Below are 27,479 nucleotides of genomic sequence, written 5' to 3'. Positions count from 1 at the left end.
CGCACTCAGTGCAGAGGAGCAGCAGCAGCAGTGAAATCACACTAGGGGAGCACCAGATAGTCCCGGGGGAATTCTGCGCTACTGCGGAGCACAGAACTTGCACAGATCGGGGGGGGGATCTGTGCAAGTTTGCAGCATGCCGGGGGTCTCCTCTACTATTTTCTGCACAGAATTTGGCAATTCTGCGCACGGGGGGGGGGGGGGGGGCGCCCGCGTGCAGAATTGCCAAATTCTGTGCAGAAAATAGTAGAGGAGACCCCCGGCATGCTGCGAACGTAGCGCATCCCGCACGTGCCACGGGACGTGCTCCATTTGCAGCGAAGATGAAGGCCCCGGCGCACCGTTCGCAGCGAAGACTGAAGGCTCCAGTGAGAAAGAATGTGTGTGTGAGAGAAGGGAGGGGATACATGAGTGTGGGTTTCAGAGAAAGGGAGCCTATATGAGGAGATTGTGAAGGAGTGTGTATGTGTGTGAGAGACTGGAGTTAGTGTGTATGAAAAAGGGATGTGAGGGTGCTAGCCTGTGTGTAGGGATTGTGTATGTGTGAGACACAGCCTGTGTGAAGGGGTGCGTGAGAGAGAGACATAGGTAATCTGTGTGAGGGTGTATGCGTGAGAGAGAAAGGGAGCTTGTGTGGGTGTGTATGCAAGAGAGAGGGACCCTGTATGAGGGTGTGGGTGTGTGTGTGTGTGAGTGTGTGAGAGAAAGTGAGGGAGCTTGTATGAGATTGTATGTATGTGCACTAGAGAGAGAGCATATGTGTGAGAGAGAGAGGGACAGAGGGAGCCTGTGTGAGAGGCAGTACGAAGAACGGGGTCAAACTCTCGGAGTGGCGATAGAGTGGATGGGGTTGAGCCTAGAGGTGGAGGGGAGAGATACTGGCGGAATTGGGGCCTGAGAGGGCAAAGTGGCCAGGGGAGTAGGAAGAGTGAGTGGGACACTCTTACAGTGAATTTCTTGGGAAATTCTGCATCTTTAAGTAATAACTTTTTTCTATATTAATTTAAGATGTAATTACTTAAAGACTCATGTAAATTGTGTTATTTTGACCAATATAAAGTTTGCAAAATTTTGCAGAATTTTAAGTTTTTGTACTCAGAATTCCCCCAGGATTAATCAGAAAAGTCAACAAAGAGCTACCTGTTCTGACTAGTGTCTGCAGCAGGTCTTTGCAGAAACTACTGATTCAGAAGAATCATGTCAGGAATTTGCAGAATTAGAGGAAGGGAATATTGAAAAGATAGTAGCCGAGGAGGCTTGGAAAACTAATTACTAGCATGACATCCAGTGAGCAGCAGCAGACAGACAGCATAACCGCAAAGGTGGTAAGCAATCCTGTTGGGGCCAAGGTCATCCACCCCCCAGGGCCACAGGCAGTTAAGAGCGTTAGAGACTCTCCTGGACTTTTACCTTCTGGTCTGCCCTTAACCCCAGCTGCTAGGGCTGGGGTTAAGGGCAGACCAGAAGGATCCAGAGAACATAAGAAGAACATAAGAACATGCCATACTAGGTCAGACCAAGGGTCCATCAAGCCCAGCTTCCTGACTCCTGGCCAATCCAGGCCATAAGAACCTGGCAATTTCCCAAAAACTAAGTCTATCCCATGTTACTGTTGCTAGTAATAGCAGTGGCTATTTTCTAACTCAACTTAATTGATAGCAAGTAATGGACTTCTCCTCCAAGAACTTATCCAGTCCTTTTTTAAACACAGCTATACTAACTGCACTAACCACATCCCCTGACAACAAATTCCAGAGTTTAATTGTGCGTTGAGTGAAAAAGAACTTTCTCTGATTAGTTTTAAATGTGCCCCATGCTAACTTCATGGAGTGCCCCCTAGTCCTTCTATTATCCGAAAGAATAAATAACTGATTCACATCTACCCGTTCTAGACCTCTCATGATTTTAAACACTTCTATCACATCTCCCCTCAGCAGTCTCTTCTCCAAGCTGAAAAGTCCTAGAGAAGATAGGGGACCACTTTTCAAACAGTGGTATGCTCCATCATTTGCAAAACCATCACCCGATAGTGTCACGTTAAGAGGTCAGCACTCTCTGCTTAAAGAAGCAGCAGAAGCAGAAAAGCAATGGTAAAGGAAAAGGCCACCTCCTAAGCCAATTCCTCCCCTAGTTCCTTCCCCCAGTAAGGTGGCAGGACAACAGCCCCCACCCCTACTTCAGTGGCAAGCCACCATGGAGCAGAAGAGACGGTGTTCCCTTGTCCTGGGGCAAGAGACAGGCAGCACCGAAGGTGGTGATATAGACCATCAGGGAAATTATTGCCCAGGATGATCAGCCCCTGTAGGTGGTTGAGAATTTGAGATTTAAGAGGCTATTGTTTATATTAGCCCCAAATTAAAAAGTTCCACCCAGAACAACTTTTAATAAAAGGCGATAACTACACCCAATGCTGTGCCTGGATACAAGTTCAGCTGTCCAAAGCAGAGGGGATTAGTATCCATTTTAAGAGTGAAATCTGGACCAGCCAGAATACCATCCATGCCTGTCTCACTCCGACAGCAAATGGATGAGGCAGGGCTGGCGGCAGCTCTAGCAGGGGCAACATAGGTGGTTAGTGATGGATGAGAAACATACCTCAGATTATATTTTAGGGAAGAACATGATCAAGGCAGTGGGTGATGGCTGGAGGGGGAGCTACCAATGTTGTTGTAAGGGAGGCCCTGGGCTGGAGGGCAAGAAAGGTGACAGCTGTGTCCTGCAGAAACTGAGATGTGCAGGAAAATAGTGGTGCATTTTAAGAGAAGCTCGAAGGGTGGGCAGCAGCTCTGTGAGAAGCAGGCAGCAGCAGTCAGGGCATCTTTGCACTAGCTTGCTCAGGATGTAGAAGCAGCAGATACCTCTTCATGAGCTGTCTGCCGATGTCAAGATCGATATGGATCACCCCCTTAGGTGGGTGGGGGGGGGGGGGAGAGGAGTCAGAACTGGTTACACATGACACAGGTTTTTTTTCAAATCCTGAAGGATGTTCTGGAAGATCAGAGTTTCACAACAGCCACCATGGGCAAGGTCATTCCCATAATCAATATCCTGGAGGAAAAGCTATAGGGATTCTGGCAGGAACAGAACTGGCAACTAGAGAGATGTTGGTGCTCGTGGACTCCATGCTACAGCAAGCAGAAAAACGGCTCAAACTCTCACCTGACTCAATCCTTATACGCTGGCCACCCTGTGTTGACCCACTCATGAAAGGAAGCATTGCCCTCCAGTCTGGTACTCTTAATGGAAGAAGCTAGTGGCTAAGCTCCTAGAACTGGACTGCCAGAAATAGATGGGTAGCAGGGATGCAGCACAGGAAAAAGAGTGAGCTCCCTATGCAGTGCTGTCAGCATCAGCAGCACCCTGGAAGCTACTACTAACCCCCTCCCCTACTTTTATCTGCCTCCTGCCCCCAGCCTCCTGTGGCCACCAGACAATGGGCTCTCCTTCTACAGACCAGAGCTTCAATGGTTGGCAACAAAGACCAGTATATCCCCCCCCCCTCCCCCCCACACACACACACACAAAAGAAACCTCTGCACAAACTGCAGTGACATTATGCCTTGGAGAGCCCATTGAGGTCATGGGCACAAAAGAGCAGAGGCTAGCTGGACCTCATCAAGGTTACCCAATATTTCCTTTTCTGCCCACCAACCAGTGTGCCTAAGGAGTGAGTATTCTCACTGCCAGGGTTCCTCATGAATCCAGATTGTTTACCGCTGGCACCAGAGCTGGTCTAACTTAAGGTCACAAAAGTTATTCCAGCAAACAAGGCAAAAAATGCATGGAGAAATTTTTATGAAAAAAGGAAGGGAAAAACCTCAGACTACACCAAAGATTATTAATCTTCTGGTGCTCACATATGGGTTTACCATGTCATCATAAGTTAAAAAAAATACCTAATCAGCCAACAACAAATGTTCAAAATAATCTCCAACAATGCACTTACCTGTAGGTCTGTCAACGTGGTCCACATTCCATCCAAGGCTGCTTTTCATAAAAATTTCTCTTTAAATTTTTGCCTTGTTTGTTGGAATATTTCTGTGGGCTTCTGTGCCATGATCAGTATGCTGTTTATTCAAAAGTATTGTCTTTAACATCAACCTCCCTTTGCTGGGTTTCCCTGAATTTCCCTGCGAGTTGCAGGAGAACTGAGTGCACAGCTAAATTAAGCAAAGGCCCACGATTTTTGGCCTCAATGCCTTGCTGTCAGTTGCCACTCATGCCCTGCCTCTCTTCTGGTCCAGCGCTTTGCTGTGTTGCTGCCAGTTGTCGCTCTTGCCACTACTGCCTGGCCTGCTCCTGCTGCCATGCCTCTCTTCTGATTCGGTGCCCTGCTATGTTGTTGCCACTCTTGCTGATGTCGCCTCTTCTGCCCAAGCCTGCTCCTTCTACCTTTCTGCTCTAATTGGTTCCACTGGAATCTTTTACCCCTCCCCATCTACCCTGCCTCTCACATGGATGCCTCAGGATCCTGTTTCTTAATCTTGCTGCGTCTGCCTTGCCACTCTCTTGGTTCAGCACTCTGCCACACCTCTTACTGCCATATTGCTCACTCTATGCCTTGGGAGGTTCTTGCTGTATTGCTTGCTTTCACAGCCCTCACTCTATGCCTTGAGCTCTTCATGCCACTATGCTTTACTGCCATAACCTCACCCTATGCCTTGGGGACTTCATGTTGCCGCTGGTGCCCTGGGATATTCATGCCGCTCGAGGCATCTTGGGGTGCTGCTGCCTGCCAGAAAGTTTCCTAGAACTTGAGATGGAAAATTCCAAAATTAAAGTAAAAACTAGGAAGGCTTGCGTCTCCCAATGATTTTAGTAGAAATAAATAACTTGAATGAAATAAATGAGCTTCTGATCAGAACCAAACGAAACAGGAATCTGACCCAAACATTTTTTTCTGTGCATACAAGCAGTGGCATCAATAGTCCAAGGCACTGAACGAGGGCAAAGGATTAAGCAAGTGTGCATTAACATTCAAAGCTCTGGGTGAGGTCCAAGAAAGCGGAGCGGAGATAAAATCAACTTCCCAAAGCACTGCAAGAAAGGGAAGGCATCAGAAACAGTGGCATGGAGACTGGCATGAACAAACCAAGGCAACACGAGAAGGATATGGTCTCAGGATCAGTGGCACGTACTGCAACATTGGTTGGTCATTTCCAAAAGTATCACAGCTTCCAAAGACTCCAGGAATAACAGAGCTCCTAAAATTCATCTTAATGCACTAATGTAATATTTCTTCTCAAACAAAAATATTCTTCTGCAAAATAAACAAGCTTTTATCTCAAACTTGAAAAATGTGCAAAGGAAAAATGACCTGAACATATGGATTTATTCCATGCTGGTCACTGGAAGGTTGTTTGGGAATGCAGCCTAAAATGAATGGTATATGCCATGGGAGGCTAAATAATGGATGAAACCAACAGTCAGTATCATAAAGGAATATGAAACTAACTCCGAAAAGGGCATGAAACCAATAGAGCTAAATGGGTAAGGTCCCCAGGAGAGGTTTGGGAAGCCCTGATCTAGAGGATTCAAACCAATGCATCAGGATGACAGATCGCATGTCTCGTATAAAACCTTGGACACCCAAGACACAGAGTAAAAGGCAAAAGCATTGCAAGGCACCAACAGAGGGATAAAGCAGCAGGATCACTAGTGTTAAAACCCCAAAAGCATAGGTGCAGAGTAAGGTAGCAAGAAGAGTGATATCAGCATTCCAAGATACAAGGCAGGTAATTTTATAACATTCGGCATAGCGAGAAACCCTGACTACACACTGTACATACAGACTTGACCTAGTATTTTCAAACCAAGCTTACAGGCATAAGTTTGTTTTGAAAATCCTTGGGTAACTGGCCACTTACACACACAAATTATCTAGCACAAAGTTACACCTGCTCCAAGCAAAGTGTGACTTGTGTGGGGTAACTTATGTGCAAACCTTTTAAAATAAAAAACTATTGGGCTGATACAGTAAAAATCGCAGGAGAGCAGGCGAGCACCCACTCTCCTGTGCACGCGATTCAGTAAATTAATTTATTTAAATTAGGGCCCGCTGTAAAAAGAGGCGCTAGGGACGCTGCCATGTTCCCAAAGCCACGAACCCCAACCAATCCTCAAATCTCCTGTACACACCGCATCCATACAACAGACAATCATTCATACACTTCCCCTCCCGAACCTTTCCTTAAGACCAGGATGGCTTGTAGCCATTGTTATTCAACCCAGCTTGGGTGTTCTTAGGTAGCAGAGTATAGTATGCATGCCAACAAGCATTATAAATTTTGTCCATTTTCCTTGTCCCACTGAGACAGTCCAGAAATTCCATTTGTAGGAGAGACACCATTCGGTTAGTCCACGCAGCAATACTGGGCAACGCCGCAGGGTCAATCCATTCTGCCAGGATTGTACGGCAAACGAGCATTACAGCAAGTCGCTCAAACTGCACCTTAGAGCGATTGCCAGGAATGCTACTCGTATGCTGACTGGCTAGTAAAATGTGTCCAGTAGACCCCATAGTCTGGTTCGTGCATTGACTTATAGTCTGTAACACCAGCGTCCAAAAGGCCTGTAACTTTGGACATGCAAACAGACGATGCTGCAATACACCAGCCGATGCACCACACTTGCTGCACAGAGGGGATTGAGTCATTTTCATTTTATACCAGCGGACATCATCATAATAAAGACAGTGAAGAATTTTGAATTGGACTTCCCGAAGACCAAGGTCCGATAGCATCTTATAAAGAGCTGTGAAACTGGTTTTCATGTGGGCCGGGGTAATCAATGAGTTCAACATAGCAGACCAGCGATTTGCTAAGGAGTCTAGGCGGGTAGCTTTGCGCAGCTGTTGTCCCAGCTTTTTCCATCCAGTAATAGTGTTCGTGAGACAAGCAGTATCAAAGACTTTAGTCGCAAAGGTCGTTTCAGTCGTCAATGCCTCCAGGGACTAAGCAAAAGATTTTAAATAATGGCGAGCTTGTAGGTAGGCATAAAATTGTTTAGCTGGTATGTGAAAGGTACGGGCCAGGTTAGCAAAGTCCAATATCAAGTGTGACTCGGGGTCAAACAGATGGAAAGCAAACACTACCCCATTATCTGGCCATGACTGTAAAACAGCTTTGCTATCCATCCCAGGCAGAAAGCTGCCATTACCCAAAAAAGGCGTTAGGAGAGAAGCCTCTCCGGTCAAGCCTTATAACCTATGTAGCCACCGCCAAGCTCGGACACAAGGGTTTAATAGGACCTTGGGATAAGAGATAGTACACCGTAGCCCAGGACGCAGCTGAATAATGCCTAAAGGGGAGCTGAGGCCTGACATGCTACCCAGCATCCCTGGCGCGCAACAGTGGTAGGAGCCAATGATCCATTCACTTATGAAATGCAACTGGCAAGCGACATTATATAGTCGAAAATCTGGCATGCTTAGGCCCCCCTGTTCTCGGGGACGTTCCAGGACTGTATAGGCCAGTCGGACTCTCCTCCCCTTCCAAAGGAAACTCTGTATACTAGCACGGAGCTGTCTAAGGTCTCCAGCCTTCAGCCAGCAGGGAATCATATGCATTAGGTACAAGAGCTTGGGGACAAGCACCATTTTAATTAAAGCATATCGTCCAAAAAGAGATAATGGGAGAGTATTCCACATTTTCAGCTGCGTCACCAGGCCTTTGAGACAGGTGAGATATTCGAGTCATATAACTGCTCCAACCTCCTCTGGATCCAAATACCTAAATATTTCAGCTTATCTTGGGCCCACTGAAATGGGAAGGGTCCAACCCAAGTAGTGGGCAAGTGATCATTCAGGGCCAGCGCTTCGGATTTGGCAAAGTTAATTTTTAAACCCGCCACCCACTAGAACTGCTCAAAAAGAGTAATAATAACAGGAACACTGGTGCGGGGCCATCCAACAAATAGTAGGACATCATCAGCAAACATAGCCGTCTTTAACGGATGTCCATCCACGCTGATCCCAGCAAAATTGGGTTCCCTCCGTAGCCTAATAGTGAAGGGCTCTAAAGCCAGTACAAACAGAAAGGGGGCAACCCTGCCGGACACCACAGTGCAATGAAAAGGAGTCCGTGGGTTGCCCATTGAGTAAAATAGTGGCATTGGGGTTATTATAGAGGACCCTGAGCCATTGGAGAAAAACACCAGAAATGCCATATCTCTGCAGTGCCCAAAACAGGTACTCCCACGATAGGGAGTTGAAGGCCTTTTCGGCATCCAGACTGAGAACCAGTGCTTCTGTGTCTGACCTATAGCTAAGCACTACCAGGAGACGGCGCACATTACGGACCCCCTGTTACCCCCTTAACAAAGCCAGTCTGATCCTCATGAATAAGAGAGGGTAAGACAGTGTTTAGTCGGGACGCAAGAACGGCAGCAAGGATCTTTACATCAACATTAAGTAACGATATTGGCCAATAGGAGCCCACTTCTAAGGGATCTTTTCCTGGTTTAGGAAGAACAACAATGACTGATTGACTGGACGCCGCAGAGATATTTCCCAGTTAACAGCAGTCCATTATAGTGCTTTTGCAGTGGGGACAAGACCAGGAATTTCAAAATCTTATAAAACTCAGAGCCTAGCCCGTACTGACCTGCTGCTTTACCCAATTTAAGTGTCTGAATCACAGAATAGATTTCCTGTTCAGTAATAGGATTATTGAGGGCAGCCATTTGCGCTACCCTCAACTGAGGCCATGGAAGGTCACGGAAGAGAGCGTCCACAGCTTCCAAACCCATAGGCTTATGGCCATATAAGGAAGTGTAATATTTCAGGAACCTATTCGCAATAGCTGTAGGGGTAGTGTGGTGCACCCCACAACTTTCCTGAATACCTACCACTGCTGTTCGGTGGTCTCTAGGCCAAATGAGATGTGTCATAAGTCGGCTTGCTCTATTACCATGCTTATATAACTGATAGTGGTAATACCGAAGTGATTTAGACGCCCGTTGGTGGAGCAAATTATTTAAGTTGTCCCGGGCCCGGTCCATGTGGGTTTTTGCCTCGGCCGTCATCCCTGCCATGTGTTGCTGTTGGGCCGCTTTAAGAACAGCAGTCAGCCGCAGTATCTCTGCATTACGCATTTTGTTCTGCCTAGCTACATAGGCGATGATGGCCCCCCGCATAACTGTCTTCCCCGCCTCCCACACAGTCGCTGGAGAAACATCGTCAGTGGCATTAAACTCAAAGTATTCTTTCCAGCATCCCTGTAGGTGTGTGTGGAACGCCTTGTCTAAGTATAAATCTGGTCGCATGCGCCATGAGAAAGGGGGCCAAGCACTTGGGCCACATTGCATTGTCACCGGGGCATGATCAGACACTGAAATAGTGCCAATGCTAGCATCAGTCACCTTGGAGAAGCACTGGTCCGACACCAACAGGTAATCTATCCTAGAATAAGTCTGGTGGGGGTTTGAGAAAAACGTGTATTCAGAGTCACCCGAGTGCAGAACCCGCCATACGTCCATGAGCTGCAATTCTTGGCATAGCAGGTTAACTCCCATTGTCTGATCCCTGGTTGAAACTGGTTTGGAAGGGCGATTATCTAGTAGCTTATTGGAAACCAGGTTAAAATCACCCCCCCCCCCCCCCTCCACCACCAGGCTACAATCCGAGAACTCAGCTATATGACTTACCAAGGAAGTAAAGAAGGCAGAAGAATACACATTAGGAGCGTACACATTACAAAAGCTCCAGTTTATGCTGGTAGAGCTGACCCACAACAATGACATATCTTCCCTCAGGGTCCTGAAGAGTTTGCGCAGGTTGAAACGGCAAATTTTTATGAATGCCCCGCTTCCTAGAGTTAAAGGAAGAGTAAAAACATTGGCCCTCCCAGTCTCGCTGCATTTTAGCATGCTCTGTATTGTCCAAATGAGTTTCTTGGAGAAATGCCACATGAGTGTGCATACGTTTAAACAAGGTAAATATCTTCTTCCGCTTAATGGGGGAATGTAGGTCATCCACATTTAAGGAGACAATTTTAACCTGCGCCATAACATACCTTTATCCTATGAAATAATTCAGTGAAAACTGCAAAAGACGTATCCCTGGGGCCCCCCAGCCTGGGCCTTGGAGAAAGTGGATTCAATTTACAAAGACATCCAAGCAAATATACCCAGCCTAGGTCCATGGAGCTTTCCCACGCATTCTTCCCCCCCCCCCCATCCCACAATCACACATACCAGTCATACCATCACACATTCCAGACATCCCTTCCCCACACACCCTTAGCACTACTACACACCACCACTCCCAGAGGGTTAGGGCCTACCTCAGGCCACCTATTATCATTGGTGTCCGAGGACACCCCCCTCCAGCCCCGCTCCCTTCCTTCATGGATCCAACAAACTTATTAGGTACAAGGAATATGTATCCAAGATCCAGAATAAAGATCAATAAAGAACCTTCAGCTTGCCCTAAGAAGAGCCACTCTCATGACAGTCAATGAACGCCCCATGGAACAACAGGGGAGATGATCATCAAAAAGTTGCTCCAGGTATTGGCGTGCTCCAAGCTCTGACCACGCTACCGGGATCGTGTGGCATTAAAGCCATCCCTGCAGAGCATCAAAACCAGATTAGCCACTCCTCTTCGCAAGAATGGGTGAGAAGGGGCCCAGTGAACCCGCCAAATTATAGCTCAGTAAAGAACAATGCGCCAAATGAAAGACAACTAGACCAGGACAAGCTCATCGCACCGGAACCTTAGGCCAGGCCTCTCGAACTCACTCTGCGCCGTGTCTCGGTAAGTTCATAATAAAGCGGTCAGCTTCTTCCTTGGAGGTTAAGAAGAGGACTCTTATCGTGATGGCTACGTAATTTGGCGGGGTAGAGCAAGGCAAATTGGATGCCCCGTTGTGGAGCTCCGTACAGGCCAGCGCAAGAACCTTTCTTTGAGCCGCAGTACTTGCCGAAAAATCGTTGAACAGCAAGATTTTACAGCTGCGATACTCCACTTCGGGTTTTTGGCGATAGGCCCTTAGCAGCTGGGTCTTGTGCTCCAAATTCAAGATTCGTGCTAAAACAGGCCACTGCCTTCCCGCAGGAGGTCCACTCGGTGTACCCATTCACATTGTAATTTCTCGGTACCCAACTCCAGGCCCACATGGCTTGGGAGCCATTTTTCCCACAAAGTCCCTCCCTCTTTTAGCGTTTCAAGCAAGCCGATGATTTTTAAATTGTTTTGCCGGCCCCGGTCCTCTTGTTCAAGTTTGATCAGAAGCTCTTGCTGCAGGCTCCTCAGATCAGCCACATGATGCTCCGACTCAGCCAATCTGTCGCCAAGGTCCAACAGAGTGGCTTCCGCTGTGTCCAGCCGCTTAGAATGTCCTTCCACAGCCAACTTAATATCCTCCATAGCGGTCTGAAGTTTTATAAATCGATCATCCAGTGCTGCGCTAACCCGCTGAGATAGTTGTTGCAGCGCATCTTCAGTGAAAGAGGTCAGTACCTTGTCCCCTGTGGGGGCCTCCGCCATTTTGGGTACATGTGGTCGTCTGGCAGTTCGATCTGGGACGCAGTGTGAGCTGCGATTTCGCATACCCCTCTCCCAGCCTTGAATCACAGTAGGAGGAAGATCACTCAGCCAGAAAACCCCCCGATTCTGGCCGGCGCTGCAACTCCTTGAGCCGTGTTAGGATCGCCGCGCCTCCTCCATTTTAGCAGCACCTCGGCGGCAGACGCAGCAAGCAGCAACGCGGGAAGCAGACGAATCACTCCTCTCCTGCACAATTTTGCAGCCGCGACGCCAGACAGCAGCAGGGCAGAGAGCAGTCTGTGAGTGCGAGGCCAGAATTCGATCGGCAAAACCTTTTATTTTACTTGCTTTTTGGGAGCGGGGCCGCGGAGCTCTGTCCCGGTGCTTCCGTCTCCCTTACGTCATCGCTGGAAGTCCAATTCGGTCTTTTTTTAATAAAAATATTTTTTGCAAAGTTTAAATTATTCCACAATTCCAAATTGTAATCCCATAATGTTAATGTGCTTCAAACTTCAGACAATGATGCCACGCGATATCAAATGTCAGTCACTGATATAATCCTACATGTTGTTTAACAATACTTGGCTTTTTAGGCTAAGACTTAACTGCAATGGGCCCCAACACCAGTGTTTTGTGAGACTGCTTCAGGGGACCTGGCTCCAGCGGCTCTGTTTGGCCCTGCTGCAGGATCAGACTGGGGCCAGGGAATGGCAGGGGCCCTTCACAGCTTGATGTGGATATCACCAGGCAACTGGTAGACGGCTGCTGCTGCGAAGGCAACGGTACTTCCTCGGCCACAGTAGGCAAACTAACAGATCGATACTGTAACGTGCGGTTGAAGATTTCCCGTCTGTAACGTGCTGTGAGCGCACAATTTGGACGCGTAAGGCGATCCAGCGATACAGTCTCCAGTTTCACGCGTCCTTAGCGCTTCTTAAAACAGACGCATAACCCTTTCCGCACCCAGCATGTATATGATATGTAAATGAACGAATTAGCTGTTTAATGAAGGAATTAGCTATTCCCTCCGATACTGTGACGCGCGCTCAGATTATCTCCTTTGTAACCCGCTATTTTGCCGCGTCCTTAACCTGTTAGTTTACCGCCTACCCTCTACTTGGTGTTAGTGTGGTGTTCGAAAATTAAAACGGGAATAAAGTGTAAAAAATGGGGGTAAAACCAAAGGGAATAAAGTGTAAAAAACCATGGATGACCTCCATATTAACATTGCAGCGTAAGTTGTTTATATATATGTATAAATACCTGTCACTTTCCGAATCCCCCAGGTGTGCGGTCATCGAGGCAGCGGCGGGAGCTGGCGGGCGGATGGGCGCCTGTTCATCCAGGCGGCGGCGGTGGGAGCCAGCGGGCGGGTGGGCGCGCGTTGGATCCAGGTGGTGGCGGTGGGAGCCGGCGGGCGGGTGGGCGCCCGTTCATCGCGGCGGCGGCAGCAGGAGCCGGCGGGCGGGTGGGCGCGCGTTCGATCCAGGCGGCGGTGGGAGCCGGCGGGCGGGTGTTCGATCCAGGCCGGAGCGGGCGGGTGGGCGTGCATTCATCCAGGCAGAGGGAGCCAGCTGCTTTCGCCGCCGGCTCCCTCTGCCTGGATGAATGCACGGCCCCCGCCGGCAGTGAATGAATGCCCGTGCGATTTCGGCGCTCAAGGCGTGACGTCATGACGCTTGACATCACGGCATGTGACTGCCTTGAGTGCCGAAATTGCACGGGCATTCATTCACTGCGGGCGGGGGCCGTGCATTCATCCAGGCAGAGGGAGCGGGCGAATTGCCCGTGCAATTTCGGCGCTCAAGGCAGTCACATGCCGTGACGTCAAGCTTCGTGATGTCACGCCTTGAGCGCCGAAATCGCACGGGCATTCATTCACTGCCGGCGGGGGCTCCTGCCGGCGGGGGCCGTGCATTCATCCAGGCAGAGGGAGCCGGTGGCGAAAGCGGCCTCCAGAGGCCGCTTTCGCCACCGGCTCCCTCTGCCTGGATGAATGCACGGCCACCCGCCCGCTCTAGCCTGGATCGAACGCGCGCCCACCTGCCCGCCGGCTCCCGCCGCGATAAACGGGCGCCCACCCGCCTGCCGGCTCCCGCCGCCGCCTGGATCCAACGCGCGCCCCCCAGCCCCCGCCGGTGGGGGCTGCCGGAGGCCGCTTTCGCCACCGGCTCCCTCTGCCTGGATGAATGCACGCCCACCCGCCCGCTCCGGCCTGGATCGAACACGCGTCCACCCGCCGGCTCCCGCCGCCGCCTGGATCAAACGCGCGCCCACCCGCCCGCCTGCTCCCGCCGCCGCCTCGATGACCGCACGCCTGGGGGATTCGGAAAGTGACAGGTATTTATACATATATATATATATATATATATATATATATATATATATATATATATATATATATAAACAACTTACGCTGCAATGTTAATATGGAGGTCGTCCATGGTTTTTTACACTTTACTCCCTTTGGTTTTACCCCCATTTTTTACACTTTATTCCCGTTTTAATTTTCGGCCTGCGCCTTGCTTCGGGAGGGGGGGAACCATCCACTTCCTGGTGCCTGTCATTTCAAATGTCATTTGAAATGACATTTGAAATGACAGGTACCAGCGCACGCAGGATACTGTATAGGCGCTGTATTAGCACCTATACAGTAAAATGGGTTGCGCGGGCCTAACGCTTCGCAGACGCGGCATGCATTTGCATGCAATTTGAAGAGAGTATCGAGCGGTACGTGAAGAGAACTGTGCATGCGGGGAACGAGGGTGCGCCTGGCACTGCGGCACTCTTTCTAACGCGGCATAACTGTATCGACCTGTAACATTGGATGGGTGGTGGAAGCTTTTTGGTTTTTTTCATTTTTTCTTTTTGTGGAATAATTTCTTCTTCCCCTGGGATACCTGCTACCTTAGGACACAAACCTACTAACAAATCCAGGCCTGGCCTGCCTCCCACCAACTCTGATTCTCTTTTCCTGCAGGCGGCTTCTCCAAACAGAGGCAAAGAACTGTCCGCAGCACTGTGACACTTTTACCTTGTAACAGGAAACGCAAAGAAACGAAGACGGTGATTCACAAGGAAAATAGGAAATGACTCCAATAGCACTTTCAATGGCCAGATACTAGCAAATCAAATATAAAAAAAGTGTAAAAAGCGCGATTCCAGGAAAGCCAATAAAGCAGTACAATCTTGAAAAAAAAAAAAGTTAATTATATTCCTCCTTTACATATATCTATGCTAAAATGTTAAGCAGGGAATTGGGGAAAGAGAAAATACATTTCCCTTCCTTACTGGAAGGAAAATAACTTTTTATAAAGGCGAGTGTCCAAAGAACAGCATGAAAAAGCAGTACTGACCCTGTAAGAGCAGCATGGGCAGGATGAAAACTAGCAGAGCATTAAAAGTAGGGAAGCTGTTGGAAAACATGTAAAATATGCTTTTTTTTTTGGATACAGCATGAGATGGTGCTGCGTGAGTGAAGCAAGGGGGGGGGGGGGGGCCAAAAAAAAAACCCCAGCAATTCTGAAACACCAAGCAAAGGTTTTCAAAGTGTTTAAAAAGTATCCATAGAAATCTACGGAGCTCCCTGCTGGCAGCAGCGGTCCGAGTGAGTTACTCCAATTACCTGGGGATCGAGGCCTCCCGGCGCGGCACAAATGGTGCGTATGAATTTGATGAATCAGCTCAGAGAGGCAGATCTGAAAGTGTTAATGCAGCGGCTGTGGTTGTCCCCTCCTCCCACACGGCACGCATTGCTTTTATCCATCCCTGCCATGTATTTTTGTTTGCTTTTATGACAGCTGAAATTAATGAAAAAAAAAAAAGAAAATCTGAATATCTGCCGCTGTTCGCCACCTGGAGGCCAAAAGTGTTCTGAAAGAATTCAGCCCGCTGATAGCAGAAGATGAATAATAATAATAATAATAAAAAGCCTTTAAAACTTTTTATTGTAGCTCCCTCGTGACCCTCCTTCAGAGGGAAGTTTGAGATTGTTAAGTCCTCTACTACAATATCAGAAATATCCATATATAACAATGTTTTACATATTTATTATAGTTGTCTGATTTCTGTTCTTATGACTGATTTTATCCTAGTGTGGTTGTGGTGGTGGGGGGGTTAGACATTTATTTAAAAAAAAAAATCAATTTATTTGTAGCAGGGCTAAAATTTAAGGCTATGGAAATAATGTGACTTAATTTAATAATGTCTTATCCACCTTCCTAGTCCTTGTGGATTCTTCAAGGCAGAGTTAGCAAATAGATCAGTATTGTGTTCCAGTTCACAGCCTATAGCAGGTCTTAGGGAAGGCAGTGTTCCCAGATTAAAAAAAAAAAAAAAAAAAAAGTGTGAAATAAGAGCCTTTCAAAGACCTTAGAGAAAGTAGGAATTATACCGCAGCCCACGGGTGGACTGACCATTCGTGCAATCGGGCAGTGCCTGAGGGCCAGGGCACTCTCCCCCTAGCCTCCGATGGGTGGTTAGGGGCCAGTGACCCTTACTGCTGAGGGGGGCCCAGATCACTGTTAGTCTGCCCCTGGGACTTAGGAGAGTTATGAAGCGTTACTTAGATTTTAGGACCTGAGATCTCAAGTCTTTTCTATGATGCTTTCATGAATAAAACGCCTAAACAAAAGTATTTACAAAACAATTTTTTAAGGTCATCTCAACACTGAACCACATTCTGTATGTATTATTAGTTAAATATGAAAATCTGATTTTAAAATTCTGAAATGCCAGCTTCAAAATATATCCATATCTAAGAAACAACTATTTATATTAGACAATTTTGTCCCTAATTTAAGCATACCAATTTAAAATTTGCCTTTGATTTAATAATGTATCAGCACCAAACCTGTTCTTAAAAGTACCGACTTTCAGCATTTTATTTTTATTTCTCTTGATTAATCACAACTTATTACATTAGTAAATTAGAGTGATGTACAATAAAAATATTCTTAAAACCTAAAAGACGTCTAAAGTGAAAAAAACATGAACAATACAAATAATAAGATAACATAGGCAAAACCATATCAAATTCATATAAGAAAACAAAAAAAAAAATCAAGAGAAGAATGAGAAATGAACAATTCCAACTAGAGGTAAATGTCATAGTCACAAGGTAAAAGCAATAAAACAATTATAAAATAGATATATAATAAAATAAATGTCAAAATATCAAATGATCAAAAGTTAGACTTGAAAGAACAAATAATAAAACAATTCATATCTAGTCATAAGAAAGGCTAAGTCAATCAATTCAGTTTAACTGTTAGAACTTTAAAAAAAAAGTCTTCATCTTCCTAAAATGTTTGATTGCCTTTCTGAAGGCACAAGGAAAGTGGCAGTAAGATCCAAAAAACAAGGCAGCGAATGGCAGCTGTATCAGTTGGTTCCCAAACCTGTCCTCAGGACCCCAAAAGCCAGCTGGATTTTCCAAGTAATCATACCAACAATAATAATCCACAATAATTATGCATAAGATCAAATTTGTATATACTAGTTCTCTAATGTATGTACATCTCTTGCATATTCAATATGGAGAGTAGTGGGACAAATTGGAGAAACAGTGTGCTAATCCCTTTTAGCTGTTCCTGTTCCAGTGTTCCCTCCCCTTGCTTCTGCAAAGGATTAAGATCCAGAAATGTTAATAACCATCTCCCATCCCTCTAGCACAGGGGTTCTCAGCTACCGTTCAAGGACTGTAAACAGGCCTGTTTTTCATGAAGTCCACAATGACTATTCATCATAAAATATATATAGAAATATATATAAATGATCCGCATACACTTGGAGTAAGCACCGAGTTAATCTGGATATTTTAATTATCCTAAAAAACAGGCCCATTTGTGGTGCTCAAGGCGCAGAACCGAGAACCTGCTTGCTATATCCCACTTTTTTCCATTCTTCCATATTTCTTGTTGCCATTCCCTAAAATATTTGCATGTGGGAAGAAGCCTTGCCAGATTCTGACCTTCTGGGGCACTCATTTTAGCCAATTAGTTTGGGATGGTAATAAACTCCCAGAGTGCGCTCAGAAATTACATATTCACGCTTAACCTATAAGGAGATTAGTTTGCTAACTCTTATTGCAATAGGATATAAGAAAGGATAACCTGAACAGTTACACATTACTCATAACTGTCATTTTGCTTTCCCATATAAAGATTTCACATAGTTATGTGTTAGTAAATTCATGTTGTGTGATCACCTATGTTTTATTAACTGTTGATACAAATGCCGATCACACACACAGGCCGATACAGTACCGGAGTGCACTGTTAACCCGCGTTTGGATGCGCATTTTCGACGCGCTAGCTTTACTCCTTATTCAGTCAGGGGTAATAGCGCATCGAAAACGCGCTGCCAACCCCCCCAAAACTAATAGCGCCCTCAACATGCAAATGCATGTTGATGGCCCTATTAGTTATTCCCGCACGATTCAGTAAGTAAAATGTGCAGCCAAGCCGCACATTTTACTTTCAGAAATCAGCGCCAACCCAAAGGTAGGCGTTAATTTCTGCCGGCACTGGGAAAGTGCACAGAAAAGCAGTAAAAACTGGCGATATTAAGTCGGAGGTCCCAAAAGTAAAAAATAATTACAAATAAAAAAAATACAAAATTTAAAATCAGCCCGCAGCTCGCGGGTTGAAAACTGGACGCTCAATTTTGCCGGCGTCCGGTTTCCGAACCCGTGGCTGTCAGCGGGTTTGAGAACCGACGCAGGCAAAATTGAGCGTCAGCTGTCAAACCCGCTGACAGCCGCCGCTCCTGTCAAAAAAGGAGGCACTAGGGACGCGCTAGTGTCCCTAGCACCTCTTTTTACTGCGGGCCCTCATTTGAATACTAAATCGCGCGCACAGGAGAGTGGCCTGTGCGCTCGCCCGCTCTCCCGTGACTTTTACTGTATCGGCCCGCATTTCAGCAGATTAACCTTACTAAAACATGCATTCCTATAACACTGCAGAGTTATATCAGGTATTTGTTGGGGTAAGCAAAGTTTCTTCTGATGAACCATTACTTATAATGCCTACCACCACCAAGGTCCTAGGAACCAAGATATCTGGATGTCTACGTTCATGAAACTGGAACTATTTGTATGGGAATCAAGCTTCCACAGAACTGGAATATAATCAGTGCTCTTGCAAAATGACACAAGAAATGTGCATTTGGTTCCCTCCGCCCACCCGCCCCCACCCCCCAAACGAGGGGGGGGGGGAAAAAACACAAAAAAATGACAATTCATTGCAATGGAACCAAAACATCGAGTAATCTGAAAAATCAGAAAATTCTTCAGATTGTTCAGGGGCTTTGTCAAGGCTGAGAACTCTGCATGTTCCTGTCTGTGGCAACGCTCAATGGCAGCACCCCATCACAGGGCCATCATCTTTTACAGTGGCTATGTGGTAAAAAACCTCGGGGGGTGGGGGGAGGGGATCTAGTGGAACCCCTCTTCCAACCCCCTCTCCTGCACTTCAACCTGATAAAAAATAAAAAGCCCTTTTGACCCCAGCACCTCACCGAAGCGCCTCTCTCATTTGTAAATAAATAAAATAAAATCCCCCTCTCTTCCAAAGCTTACTTGGCATCTTGCTGATCCACTGGGGGCAGGATCATTGCCCACTAGCTCCTGACCTACCTCTTCCTTTTTTCAAAATGGCACCAGCCAATCTCAGGTGCTTCTTTGCTCCTCTCAGGTGGACAAAGATATCACCTACCACTTTTTTTTTTTTTTGCTGATCCTTAATTCTACATATCAAAGTGGACTAACACAGCAACCACAATTCATCGTGCAATTACAAAATGTATATTTTATCCTACTGTCGCGCCTGAATAATGTAATGACTACAACCTTATTTTCAAATGGATCAATCATACTCTACTTATGCCAAAATGCCTTTGAAATTCCACACTTTTGTGTTTCTCTTCCCATTTTATGGAACTCAAAAGGTAGTGCTACAATAAATTCCTTTCAGTGTCAAAGCAGCCAACCACCCCAGCATGATCCTCTGACAGGATCTTCGGTCACTCCTGGGTGCGATCTATATCTCCCCCTCGTCCACCTAGCATGACCCTACCCCCCTCCTTCCTGTTAACAGAAGGGAAGCAGTACTCATACTGTAACACATGTCTACCTTCTCTGCCAGCTTCAGTCCGAATGCACGGGCCCTGTAGTCTTGCCAGGATCACGTGTTCAGGCATCCCACAAACTGGCAGAGGAGGCAGACACATGTGAGAAGCACTGGTCTCCTTCTTCTCAAGGGCAGGAGAGAGGAACACAGGCTGGGGGGGGGGGATGCTGGGGAGGGGTGTGAAAAATGAGCCTATGGGGAGGTGGCAAGAAATGAGAGAGGAAGCCACAGAGAGTAAGAAGAGAAACATGTATGGAACAATGATACAGGGGAAGAGATGGCGGCAAGGAAGAGAAACCGGTTAGAAAAAAAAGAGATGGAAAGATGAAGGGAAGAGACTTCAGGGAGAGAGGCTTTCAGAGGAAGAGAAGGTAGCAAAGGAGAAAGACCACAGGGAAGAAAGGTGGAGGCAATGGAGATACTGCAGAAGAGAATGATAGCAAGACGGGCTCCAAGAAAGACAGAGAGAAAGTTATCACCAGACTTAGGAGGGAGAAGTGAATTAGACTGCAGAGGTACAGGATGGAAGAAAGAGAAAGACTGCGTCGGAAAAAGGAGTGGTGGTGGTTGTAAAGAGAGAGGGAGAAAAATGGAAGGTGGACTGGCTTAGGGAAGAAGAGATTGAACAGATGACAAAAGGAGGAAGAGATGATCGGAAACAGTCAAACAAGAACAAAGAAGTTTAAAGAGAAAGAAGGATGACAGAACGAGGGGTCATGCAACGAGGGTGCAAGTTCATAGACTCGGGAGTAATCTTAGGAAATATTTCTTTACAGAGAGGGTGGTGGACGTGTGGGACGGCCTCCCAGTGGAAGTGGTGGAGACAAAAACAGTATCTGAATTCAAGAAAGCATGGGGATAAATACAGGGGATCTCTGAGGAAGTGATGAGAACGATAATGCTAAATTAACTGGGTGGATGGCAGACTAGATGGGCCATAGGGTCTTTTTCTTCCATCACGTTTCTATGGGAAAAAAGACAAACAGACAAAGGAGGAAACAGAACCGAAATGGAAGAGAAAATGCAACTAAATACTGAAAGGTTAGGGGATGGAAGCTAAAAACCACACAAACAATGAAAGAATGGCACATTGCCACAGATCCTGCCATAATTCCTTCCTCTTAGAAGAGGAATTTCTAAACTTGTCCAATTCTGTATAGGCTTTTTAGGTTGTTCAATTTAGTTAAAAGTATATTTCTTGACCAGCAATCAGTAATCAGTAGATAATGAAAATGCAATTGCATTGTGAAATTTTGCTCAACGTGACACGAGAGTCAGGTAATCTCAAAAGCAAGCCCTGAAATAAAAATTGCTAAGAAGCACTAGTTGAGGTTAAAAGAAGATTGGTGTGATTTTGGTGTATTCCTTCAGGTAGAACAATCTGAATAAATACATTGCAAAGGATCTGAAAAGCACTGCACCTGTGACTTTTGGGTTGCAGTTCTTGAGCTTCTTATACTGATGGTGTCAGAAAGTTTTGAGAGAGTTTTCTATTATGCCAGACTAGTTTTGTGGTGGTGAAGAAATAAAAAAAAATAATTACAGCACAATAAGATTGCACTGATCAGACTTGAACTATCCAAGGCTGCTGAAATGCTAAAAAGTATGTTAAAGGTTGACCAATATGTTAAAAGTCAGCATTGAGTTTTGCTTCTGCCTTCTGGGTTCAATTTGCAAGAAATCTCATATGACTTACAAAAATCCAGTCTTATTAATATATCTGAGATAAAATTATGCCAACCAGTTGGAAAATGTTATGCAAACAAACTAACTCACTGGTATGTAAGTTTAGAGGCGGTGACATAGTGGCTCAGAAGAGCTTAGCTGGCATTTTACACTACATTGCTTGGCAAGTGCTGCTCCTTATATGATGTGCTTTTTCCTTCACCAGATGTTAGTATTCAGTGTTTACTAGTAACCCCCAACAACGGTACCTAGTACAGTGTGATTTCTGCCTTACAATTGCATGATATTAGAATTTACTAGTTATCCGGTACTAAATATTTACATTTATGAACTGAATGAGTGCATGATAAAAATGATTTAACCATCCATCCACTGGGGAGAAGCTGGCAATGTACTGCCTCTCCCACTCTGGGTCTCCATCGTGTTACTTCTCCTGCTGGCTTTTTTCCAGCTGTCAGATGTCTTCCTGATCACAGTACTGAGCTGGGATGTGGGCCAAAGAGAACCTGCATTTCTTTACAGGCTCCTCACCACTATCTAAAGAGATGCCAGTGGATGCAGGGATTTTTAAAAGGCGGCTGGATACCGGAGGCTATACTGGATGGTAAGATGTGGCCAAAAGACGTCCTAAGGATGCTGTCCTTAGTGTATCTGTGCCTGTACAATTACCCGTCAAGTTACTTGTCTGCTCTACCTCTGTCCATCCTGGCTTTGTTGATCTGGACTCGTCTCTTTTATAGTTGGTTATTTAAATTTTCTATTTGGTCACTAATTTTTTCTTTTTTCTTCTCAATTTTTAAAGAGCCTTGGGCAAGACACCATGTAGGAACCAAAATTTAAATAGCATCTGCTACAGGATGCTTGTTTTCCCCTAAATAATACTGCACGTGAGAAGAGTTCATCTAAACAGTGCTAAACTGAGTATAAACATTTCAAAATACAAAAATCAGCTTTGTGAAACAAAATAAAATGCTAGAGACTACCTAAGGTGAATAAAAATGTGTTCTGAAAAAAACCCCAAAAAAACAGTAAATGATTATGTTTAGGACCCTTCACATTTTAATAGAAAAACCCCAGGTTTCCCACAAAAACTATTACAGGAAGCCCTCAGACTTACAACACAACTGGTTCCCAAACACTGTCTTAAGTTGAAACACTGTAAGCCGAAATCAATTGTTCCATAAGAAAAATGTTAAAAATGGGGAACTGATTCCAGCACCAGGGCTTTGTATCCTATTTTCACCAAAACAACCCAAAATGTAGTAACATATAGTACTGTAAAAAAAACGTAGTCATTTAAAACCATTACTTTTTTTTTTGTCTGAAGAGGAAAGTGCCAGGTCATGACTACAGGTCATTTTGTACAGATAATGTTTTGAGGAGAGGAACTCCCTGGTACTCTTCCTACTGACATCACTTCACCAGGCCTCATGGTCATCAGCACATAAAGGGGTGTGCCTGCTGGAAGACACTTTGATGTCTTGCAAGTTGAAACAAGTGTTGCAAGTTGGATAATGGGTGTCAGTTTAGAAATGTAACTCTGAATAGTAACTTAATACGCCTTAAGTCAAGAATTGTATTTTTTTTTTTTTTTTTTAAGTGATCACCCTAATTTTATTATATTTAATATGCAGAATTCTGTCTTGGTTTCACAGAATGTGTGAATTTCATGGGCTCCCCCTACATCCCCAGTTAACAAGAAATCTAACTGCACAGCCCAGTACAATCCCCGTTCTTCGTTTCTCTCCCGGCCAGAACCTCCCGCACCCTCTCACTGGCACGTCACACTTCTGTCCACCAACATAAACTTTAATATTTTCCCAGAAAAATGCTACATCATTCTTGCACCAACGTTTATGCCATTTTTGTTGTAATGAACACAGATTAATTCCCATGAAAAATAAAATAGAAAATGAAGCACCCTGATTGCGTTAATCAGCATACAGTTAACATGTACATTTATGATTGGAAGACCTCTGTAGGGCAAAATGAGGCCTTGAACGTCAGCAGACAAACTGAAGAAAAGTGAAAAGAAATTGGCATGTTTGGATCTGCAAGAACTATGGAGAACTGAAAGTACAGTGCATTCTGAAGTTGTACTATAACCCATTACTGCCAGGTCATTAGTACCAAACACACTAGGATTTGGTTCCATATATTACCTGCCTCATGCAGCACAGCTGATTACACCACAGCCCCAAAAATGATGCAATATTTCACATCCTTTACGTAATCTCCACTGACATCTCACATATGAGAAAAATCTACTCTTCAGTAATGAAGTTAATGGCAAACAACAAAGGCCACAACAAGTAGGTCATGTTCCATGTGGCAGAAAATGTAGGGATCACAGCTAGTAAGTTTGATTATTGTGCACCTCACAGAGCTAATGAATGAGACAGCAAAAAAAAAAAAAAAAAAATAAAAAAAAAAAAAATATATATATATATATATATATTTGTGAAAATAAATTTTCCCTGCAATGGCACTGGAATCAAAACAATACCAGCCAAAATATAAAGTTAGAATCTGAAACAAATATAGAGGTTATAAGACACTTAAAACAACTGAATAAATCTGTACCACCTTTCTACAAGCACTGGCATCTATGGCTTAGAATAGGAACCCTATAAACCATGCCAAAACTATACCATCCATGAAGAGTGCATATTATATTCTACCAATATTAGAGCTTGAAAATTATTTTTAATTGTGTTAGATAGAAATTAATTCACTGCAGTTACCTTCTAGGAAACAAGAAATAGGATATGGAAGAACAAGAATATCTCACACAAAACCATATTCTATTTCCTCTCTAGGTAGAGATGCCAATTCACCTCAGAACAAGTGAACAGGCTGATCCAGTCTTAGTTTTGCCCCATTATTTGCATGGGGCTGTAGATTTGATTATCTAAGGAAAAATCAACGGGACAATCAAAACTACAACTCCATGCATGCAATGGGGTAGGTTCTACCACTGTTCCACAATAAAAGAAATGTACTTTGTAATAAATAATACGGTTATACACAAACTGATATCACTGTTATATATTCATTTGCATTATGTTTTGTTTTGTTTTTGTATCTAGATCAGTAGCCAGCTCCAGTCCTTAAGAGCCACATATAGGCCTAGTTTTCAGGATATCCATAATGAATATGTATGACATTGATTTGCATGCACTGCCTCCATAATATGCAAACCTCTCAGGCATGCTCATTGTGGACATCCTAAAAACCAGACCTTTTTGTGGGTCTTGAGGACCAGAGTTCGCCACCTCTGTAACAGGGGTTACACAGAACAGATAGAGGCAGTTAGGACAGAAATGTAACACATAGTAAGGTGAATTTTAAAACGGGCGCACATGTGCGTGCATTCATCGGCCCACACCCAGATACGTGGCCATTTTATAATGTATGCGCGCATGTTATAAAATAACCTGAATACGCGTACTTGTGCGTGCAATTTTAAGCGGACGCTCGCCTATGCGCTCAAATGCTGCTTCTACTGCGTAAGTGAGGGGATTTTAATAGACACGCGCCGACATCATTACCAGTTTTCTCAGTTCGTTCCCAGACCGCCCAGGTAAGGGATAGGACTTCCAATCCCCCACCCCCCCCTTCTAGTTTAATAGCCTCCTTTCTCCCCGGCTAGTCCCGACCCTTAAAACCCCATCGATCTATTTATCTTTATTTTATTACTTACATGTCCTCCATAGCAGAAGTAAAGTTATGTGGCAGGGGATCCCAGCGCGCACCTAGGCGTGTAAGTATTTACGCGCACTTTTGAAGTTGAAATCCAAGAACTCCCATGCCCCGCCCCTTTTGGAACTTCTCGTTTGTGCACACAGTGGGGGATACACACGAACTTGGGTGGCTTTTAAAATCTGCTTGGTGCGTGCCAGCCCAATGTATTTGTGTATTTCCTAGTTTTGGCGCGCGACGGCCTTTTAAAATTCCCCTGAATGCCTTTCTTCCACAGGAACTGCTGGAGGAATGAGGAGGAGCTGTGTCCAGTAGAACTGCAGAGTTTACTTGCCCGCAAACTCACGATTCACGCCCTCATGTGCAAAGGCAAAGACAGAGGTGGTAAGGACAAAACAAAAAGGTGGACAACAGAAGCACAACAATGATATCACTTTTTTTTTTCTAAAAGGGAGTACTGGCACTTCCTACTGAAGTGTCCCTTTACAGCACAAAATCATTTTCAGCTAAGATGGATTTATTTAGACTAAATCCATCTAAAAGGTGTGCCTGCTGGTTAAGGCTTCCTTGTTATAATGTAACTGTATGCTCTGTATCTCTTGTTGATTGGTTAATTGTATATTCTACTTAGTTCATTGTAAACCGAATTGATTTGATTTGTATCAAGAAATTCGGTATATAAAAGCCTTAATAAATAAATAAAATAAATACTTAATAGTTCTATGCATGATTTAAAATAGATATTAAGCATTTATGCAATAACAATTATGCTGAAAAACAGTTTCCTCTCTTATGTCTAGCTAAAATCTACCCCTCTGTACTATTACAGGGATATCTTTGGAAAGGGACCTTTGAGGATCCGTAAACTCATGTAACGTCTTCTCAAGAAATGTGTTTCTTTTTTTAATCAAACAAAACAAAGATAACACCCTCCAAAAAAAAATCAGAAAGCTGCTACAGCATTAATTCAGTGTTCTGTAAATGTTTTAGGTTGCAAATCTCCCCCGCCTTTATTTCTTCTCTTAAGCATTTAAGCCCCACCCCCCTACCAAAATGGTAAAGTTACAAGGTACCTCAATTAAAGTTAGATCAAATCAAACATCCCACACCCTGTCTCCTACTTTGAGAAACACTGCATTAATTAAGCAATCTGACAGCAGGGGAAATTCTTTTAAAGTACAGATTCTATTAATATCACCAAAGAGTTAGTTGTTTGCAGTAAAAAATTGGGCGGTTAACATGGATTGCTCTGCTAACATCCCACAACAGTACCTAAGACTAGATAGAACAGGGGTGGCAAACTACAATCCACAGTCCAGAACTGGCCCACTATCTTGTTTAATAACACCACCTACTTCCTACCATGATCCATTGTGTCCAGCTCACTGAGAGCAAGATTCTATCTGTGCCAATAAGCTCTCCCTGCACACATACAACTCTTTTCTGCTAGCGAAGATGACAGGTACGGAGAGGGTATCATTATTCCTCCTTCTTAGCTTGGCACTGTGGCTTTCTAGTTGTCGTCTGGCCATATTATTTCAGAGTGTGGGGAAGCAGCTGGAGGGTCTTGTGGCATGTGGATGGTGCTAGTCAGGGCCTGCGCAAAGAGATCTTTTTCTGTATCTGGAGCTGTGGCTGCAACCTCTCTTGACCACACTTAGCACTGGAGGAGCTCCAATGGAGACCCTTCCCTTCCGTAGCCCCAAGAGCCTGTGATGTGGCCCCAGTATAAAAATGTTTGTCTACCGCATGACAGAAGATAAGAGCAATCAAATAAGGAAATACATGACTTCTTTTCAGCCAAATATGACAAACTAGATTAAAAAAAAACCAAACAAACAGACAAATTGAGCTTAGCCACTTTCACAAGCTCCCTAGAACATAAAATAACATTTCCAGTCATTATAAAATTATACAAAAAATGGAAGAAAAGGGAAAAATATGAAGATGACAGTGTTTGTAAGTAGGTAACCTTGGTGGTACAGCTAGCTAAGCATATTTAATTAAATATTTTACCTGAAAAGAAGCAAAATGAGCGAGTCTGAAAAATGTCAGTGAAAAATTTGATCTCTAGAACTTCTCCACTACACAATCACGTTCTGAATGCGAAAACGTTCTCAGCCAAGTGCATAAGGACGAGTACACAGGTTTTACTATCGTATGCCTCAGGCTGCAAATTGTGCTTGTTCTTTAGGTGCATACACTGCTTCGGGAGAAATGTGGTACTCAGATGACTTCATTAAATGCAAGCCATCATACTTTTGGGCAACTAAACATAGCTGGCGGGGGGCTATTTTAAGGGGGACGGACTGCAGCACAGGGCTCCTTAACTTCTTGACATATGTTCGTTCACTCGTCAGGGGTTTTAAACAACCCACTTTCCAGACAGTCCGGTAATTGCAAGTTTATTTTGAAAAGATCTTGATTTATAATAAGGACTTTTCCCACATATTGTCTCCTATTTAGATTAACAC

The 27,479-nt window shown here is 44.8% G+C and overlaps 1 protein-coding gene across 1 annotated transcript in view; it reads right to left on the bottom strand.

Annotated features, from left to right (window-relative positions):
* The window catches only part of METAP1D (methionyl aminopeptidase type 1D, mitochondrial), a 154,041-nt gene that overhangs the window by 125,580 nt on the left and 982 nt on the right, over nt 1-27,479 (bottom strand). The gene's annotated exons all lie outside the window — the stretch shown is intronic.

Source organism: Rhinatrema bivittatum, chromosome 6 (genome assembly GCF_901001135.1).
Source record: "Rhinatrema bivittatum chromosome 6, aRhiBiv1.1, whole genome shotgun sequence".
NCBI classification, from domain to species: domain Eukaryota; kingdom Metazoa; phylum Chordata; class Amphibia; order Gymnophiona; family Rhinatrematidae; genus Rhinatrema; species Rhinatrema bivittatum.
Note: the sequence above shows the minus strand (reverse complement) of the source record. Positions and strands in the feature narration are given on the sequence as shown.